Genomic DNA, 6886 nt, shown 5'->3' on the forward strand with positions numbered 1-6886 from the left:
ACAGGGTTTAACATATGTATATACAACACAGAAAAACCTAGACAGAGGAGTTCTCTATCCCAGTCTTCTGAATCTTACATTCGTGGGTAATTTGGGGGAGAGGATTAGAGGAAAGAACAAAATAAACAAGTTACCAAGTCACAAATATGATATGATACCTCTTTTTGGATGTCTTAAATAGTAGATTGGGAGAGAGTAAAATTTCAGTAATGAGATCAGCCAAAACTCATCTTCCTTTACAGACTTCAGATCTACAGGGCTGAAGTCTCAGCTCACCTCTCTAAATCCACTCTGAATCACTAGTGAGTGGGGGCTGTGTTTTTAAATTATTACCTTACACTTTGAACATTTCTAACCATTGTATCTGGAAAAAGAGGCTTTCACCTCTCAGAAAAGAGGTGGTTCAAGGAAAGAACAGCTATCGTGGGAGTTGTTGATGGCTAACAGGTACAGAATAAGTACTAAGGTCTATTAATGGAAGTGGCATCTTGATTTATTTATCAAAACTTGTGGAAAGTAGCTAAAACTGTTTTGAGAGAAAATGGTTACTCTTCAATGCATGTATTGGAAAAAATGAAAGATACAACACTAAGTTAAGTCCTTATCTCATAATCTTAGAAAAAATAAAGCAAAGTAAACATTGAAGAGGTAGAAGGCAGAAAGTAATAAAGGTGAGAGTAGAAATTAATGAAATAGAAAACACACATACAATAGAGAGGCTCAATCAACCAGAATTTGTTCTTTGAAACACTAATAATAGGGGCACATCTCTCATTAGATTATGAGTCAGTATCAGGAATGAAAAGGGGACACATAGTAATTAAGGAGCAGAAATTATAAAGATAATGGGATGATATTAAGAACAACTTTATGCCAACAGAACAGAAAATGTATACAAAATGGCCAATTTTCTTGAAATTGTAGCTTATAAAAGTGGACTTAAGAAGAAATAGGAAATCCGAACAACCCAATAAGTGAATATATTGATAGTACTAAAAACATACTTTTATATGGAAAATTCCAGAACCAGATGGTTTTGCCAGTGACCCACCAAATATTAAAGGAAGAAATAATTTAAAACTTATAATAAATTGCACAGAAAATTTTAAAAAGAGCGTACTCACCATCTCCTTACATGAGGCTAACAAATCCGTGATACCAAACCTGATCAAGATGTTATTCAGAATATTAATGATGAAAGAAGAAAAATCAAATGATCAATATGAGTTGTAGAATAAAATGACTGATAAAATTCAACCTTTATTCATAGCTTTCACAACAAGTAAAAATGCTTAGCAAAGTAGTAATAGAAAAGGTTTTATTTAATCTGAAAAAAAGAGACATCTACCAAAGCCTACAGCAAACGTTAATCTTAGTGGTCAGCTAGTCAAAACTTTATTGGTGAGATCATTGTCCCCGCGTCTACGCAACGTTGTGCTGAAAGTGCTCAACAGCGCGGTTAAGACAAGAGAAATACAAAAGCAGAGGTTGGAGAGGCAAAAATGAAAACCAAACCAAACCAAAACCAAAACCAACTATTACTGCTTGTAAATGATCTTTTGCACATTAAAACATAAAATGATTACAAATAAACTATTAAGATTAAAAAGAGGATTTTAAAAAGTGCTGGATACAAAATCAGAAAACAAAACAAATCATGTTCCAATATGTTAGAAACAAACACAAAATAAAACTATAAAATACTAATTACAATATAATATGTGAACAACATCTAAATGAATCTAACAAAATAGGAGCAAGTTTTCCATGGGGAGAATCAGAGTGACAAACATGTACATGAATTAAATGACTCAATATTGTAAAAGTGTCAATTTTCTCCCAAATTGAGCTATGGATTCAAACCAAACCCCACTCAAAAATCCAACTAAACAAATTGATTTCAAATTGTGTATGGAAATGAAAAAGGTTTAGATTCAGTCAAAAAACTTCCTGATATTCCATATATTCTTGTTCTGTGTTCCATTTCCAGCTCACGTAGATCCACACTTAGATGACCAGTGCATTTGCCTGTTCCAAAGACCTTATTCTAGACACTACTTTAATTTGACCTCACCAAGTGCCTAAGTGTGGAGCAGAAGCTGTAAGAAAATAAAAAGGCTGACAAGTGCAAATTTCAAGTAGGTGCCTGGAGAGAGATTAGTCGGAATCTATTGCCATGCAATAGTTGCATCTGCAGGCTTATGTGTAGCTTAGGTGTTAAGAGGGTTCAGAGGAGTCAAGAGCTGAAAGCAGAAAAACAGACCCTCCAGGACAGAAGCAGAGGGCAGAGGCCCTCTAGTGGCCATCTCAAGAAAGACAGTCACTGTAATAACCTGTGCTGTTGTGGCCTGTTTCTCTCACTAGACTGTAGGTGAAACAACAGTGAGTTAGTCTTATCAATCGGTTGATGAATGAATGTTTGTGATTTGGGTCATGCTTTCTTTTTCCATACGGGGATGAGGAACAGCTAAACTTTTTAAAAAGAAAAGACTTTAGTCTGAATTCTGAGGGCAGCAACGTGCAAGAATGCTGAAGAGACTCTGCAATCAGTCCTGAAGACATGTAGATGGGAAACAGGAATTTAAAGAGAAGAGAATATAGACTAAACAGAAGGGTCTGTGGAAGAAGGAAACGTGTAGGTGGTCCTGAGCATTGAGCAGGGTCAATAAAAACTGCTGTGTGTTCTTCCTCACATCTCATCTCTTTTGCTCAGAGGAAGACCTGGGCATGACCGGAGAAGGACACTCAGCTTCTTGGTTATAAAACTGAGACTAAATTTAAGGTCTCTACAGGACCTGCTGGTATTTTCTCTGTTCTACCCATTGCTACATTTTATGGAGAAGATGGAGGCAGCCACAGATGACATTTAGTCCCCTTGAATTATGTGATCACTAGGAACAGTGTTGACGATTATGCCCATTAATAACAATTATGAAGCAGTGATAATTCACAGTTAAGGAGTTCTTAAAAGAATGGTAGTTAATAAAAATGCAAAATTATTCATAACCTAATGAATAATATCCAACAACTATCAATGGCTTCTGTGACAACCAAAATACATTTAAAAAATTCATTAATTAGTTAATAAAAATACATGAATATAATTGTTCATTGGAATAACTAAATGGTGAAATCAACAGACTCAACTTTTTGAAGATACCATGAGAAGAGGTGAGAAGTAATAAACAACCTCTTTTTGCCCTTCAAAGTTTGGTGGAGTGGAAATAGCACCTTGTAGAAATCCTATTAAGAGTTAATACTGTACTGTGTTTGGAGGGATAGGAGCAGAAAATCTGCTACATGGTGTCAGGCAAAGACTAAAGCTCTCACAAACCTAAAGAACAGGAGACTGTCTTGGGCTTTTAGTAGATCCTGTGATGGCACAGTTCTCATGAAAGCTGCAAGGGCCTTGGTGGTCACTGTTGGCAGGGTGTTCTTGTGCCTATTCTTGTGAAGTGGGCTAAGCAGAAGAATTTTAGCTTCATCTAAACCCATTTGTGATTATTAAAGAAATCTTGAAACCAGGAGATATTAGACAGAAGCTAAGTGGGTTAAAAGTGGGAGAGGTGTTGAGGGAGCAGGCAGGTAGACAGACTTCGTGAGCTTTAGTGTCTGTCTTTCCAGATGCACAGCTGAATGACAGGCGTCAAAAGATGAACAGGTAGAGACCCAAAATTTCTCAAGTGTCCCATCAGCGGCAAATTAGAGAATGCTCCAAATTCTTCAGCTGCTACAAGTCTCTCTTCCTTCCGGCTAAACAAGATCTCAGGTGAGTGACGAAGTAACTGTCCTAGAGATGAGGGTCCTGAGGCAGAACATTCCTGGAATCAGGAAGTATGTCAAGTCAGTTTGGGATTTCAGATGGATTGCATTTTAGCTGTGAAATAGTTGGACCAGCTCAGTCTTGGGCTGTTCTGCTTCATCCTGGGTGGAGCAACTGGCTCCGTAAAGGGGCTTTCTGCTGTGTGGCTGCCATCTCCTTGATTGTGATTGCGGATCTGCTTTGGAGAACCTGGTAAGTGTGATTTCCATAAGCCTTCTGTGGCTTGGGGCTCAAAGGTGTCAGGATTTAATTGGTGACAGCAAGTATGATTCTTCTACAGCTTTGCTCCTTGGACTGATGACATTTGGTCAATAGAATATGAGGATCGGGAAATTTTGTCGAATTTTTTTGGATTTTATTAATTTATTGAAGTCATATTGGTTTTTAACATTGTGCAAATTTCAAGTGTACATTATTATATTTCAGTTTCTGTATAGACTGCGTTGCGTTCACCACCAATAGTCTGGTTTTAATCTATCACCACACACATGTGCCCGCTTACCCCTTTTGCCCTCCCCCACCCCCTTTTCCTCTGGTAACCACTAATCTGTTCTCCTTATCTATGTGTTTGTTTGTTTATCTTCCACATATGAGTGAAATCATATGGTATTTGTCATTCTCTGTCTGACTTATTTTGCTTAGTGTAATACCTTCAAGGTCCATCCATGTCCCAAATGGCACGATTTTGTCTTTTCTTACGGCTGAGTAGTACTCCATCATATATATATATATATATATATATATATATATATATATATATACACACACATACATCACATCTTCTTTATTCTTGTTGAATTTTTTTTTGACGACTTTTGGAGGATTGTTTTGAAGTCTGAATTAGAAAATAAACTAAAGTTGTAACTTAAGATTAAAGGAGAGTGAGAAAAATGAAATTCTCCCTTGTCCAACAATTCTTTCAGAAAATATTTCTTGCTCTGGCTTTAATGGTATGTGTCTTAGAAGATGAGCCCTTTTCAGGTGGAATCTTAGTGTTGGAAATTGACCCTGAAGAGTACTTTTCTCTATGCGTAAATCAGCCTAATGGAAACTTCATTATTGACATAATGAAATATAATTATAATAGAAATTTTCTGTAGGATTGGACAGAACTCCAGAAAATTTTACCGCATTTTTTAAAATGTTATTTGTGCTCAAAATATTTCTTGTTTATTTAGGTCAGGAAAATTTCTTAATATATAGGCAAAATAAAAACAGAGTTTTGCCATAGTTTTCCATTTTGTTGGTGAGAATTTATACTCTAAACAGGAAGAAAAGAAAACGTACATATAGATACAAGAGTAGGGTATTAACAAATCAAAGTAAGGGCTAGCCCCATGGCTTAGTGGTTAAGTTCGTGCACTCCACTTTGGCGGGCTGGCGTTTTGCCCGTTCGGATCCCAGGTGCGGACATGGTACCGCTCATCAGGCCATGCTGAGGTGGTGTCCCACATGGCACAACCAGAGGCACTCACAACTAGAACATACAACTATGTACTGGGGAGCTTTGGGGAGAAGAAGGAAAAAAAAGATTGGCAACAGATGTTAGCTCAGGTGCCAATCTTTAAAAAAAAAAATCAAAGTAGGTGATTGGATATGTAAGGGTTGAATTCAGTAGATAGGCTCTTCCTTGCTCTACCTCCAGGAATGTCTCCTTTTTCAACACTCTAATATGTTTCTTTCAGATTCCCCAAGACACAGGAAGGATGTCCTGCTAGCAGCAGGAGCAGTGCCAGCAGCCCTGCCTCCCACCTCCCGTGTGCCCACCAATCTGTCTGGAGCCTTGCCCACCACCAAAATGTCCTGAGCCATGCTCACTTCCAAAGTGCCAAGAGCCATGTCCACCTCTAAGATGCCATGAGCCATGTCCATCTCCAAAGTGCCCTGAGCCTTGCCCACCTCCCCAGTGGCCACCAAAGCTGTTCCAGCAGAAATACCTGCCTGTACAGCCATCCCAACCCTGCAAGCAGAAGTGACCACCCAAAAATAAGCAGCAGCCTCAGAAGTCTTCAGGATCATGAAATGTCATGAAAAATGATTCTTCCCTGTCCGAGTTCTCATCACCTTCTCCCTGAATCCTTTCATGGTGACATCTTCACTGACTTAAGGGCCCTTACCTGCTTGGAATGTTACTGGAGACAGAAGTCTTCCTTTTGCAGTCAGCATATTGCTACTCTCCAGGGAACAGCTGGCAAGGACCAGCTTTGATGATTACAGCTTCTCAGAATCTCCAGAGAGAGAGAGCAGCAGGATCAGGCGCAACTTGCTCCCGCTGTGTTAGCCGGTGGTGTTTCCGTGTGTCTCTGACCTGGGCAGAAATCCCATTATCTGAGCTCTTGGGGATTCCCTTCAGCTGCCTGAGTAAAGTACACGTTTCATGATGGATAGACATTATTTTATTTTTTAACCTGCTTTTTTCAGCTTTTGTAGTTCCAAATTCCTCTGCCCCCCCCTTCTCTTTTCCTTTCTTTCTTCATCTTTATCCACTTCCTCCTTTTTTATTGTTGTTTTTTTCTTGATTCACAAATAGTACAGCAGGGATCTCTGACCTGGGACAGATGTGTGGCCTACACCAGAGAATGCTTCTGCCTTGCCTCATACCCACACTCTACTTACTACACAATTGCTTTGTAAACTTAGGCAAGTTTCTCAAACCCTCTGATCTTCAATTTCTGCTACTTCAAAATTGGAGTCAGAATACCCATTAAAGGTATTATTGAAATATTTACCTTGAATATTTAATAAGGAAATGTATGTGATGTGTTTAGTACAGTGCCTGATATATAATTAACATGCAGTAAATGATAGTTGAAATCATTATTATTATTGAATTTGTCCAAACAAGGCTACATAAGAAAAGTTAATGTATGAAATAAAACTGATAATAATCAAAGTTTCTCAATCTTAGCGGGTCTTTCACAGCATACCTTTTCTCTTCTCTTTGAAATCCAATATATATTCCTTTATCTACTACAAAGAAATAGCTGTTCGTGATTAGAAGTTTATCTCATTTAGACACATACTAGATTTTGAAATGTGGGTAGGAGAGAAAGAGGAACAATG

At 38.1% G+C, this 6886-nt stretch overlaps 1 pseudogene; it reads left to right on the top strand.

Moving 5' to 3' along the window:
• Nucleotides 1–5529: 5529 nt before the first annotated feature.
• LOC139081455 (small proline-rich protein 2H-like) lies at nt 5530–5844 on the top strand (annotated as a pseudogene).
• Nucleotides 5845–6886: the final 1042 nt, after the last annotated feature.

This window comes from Equus przewalskii, unplaced genomic scaffold, assembly GCF_037783145.1.
Source record: "Equus przewalskii isolate Varuska unplaced genomic scaffold, EquPr2 ChrUn-10, whole genome shotgun sequence".
NCBI lineage: Eukaryota > Metazoa > Chordata > Mammalia > Perissodactyla > Equidae > Equus > Equus przewalskii.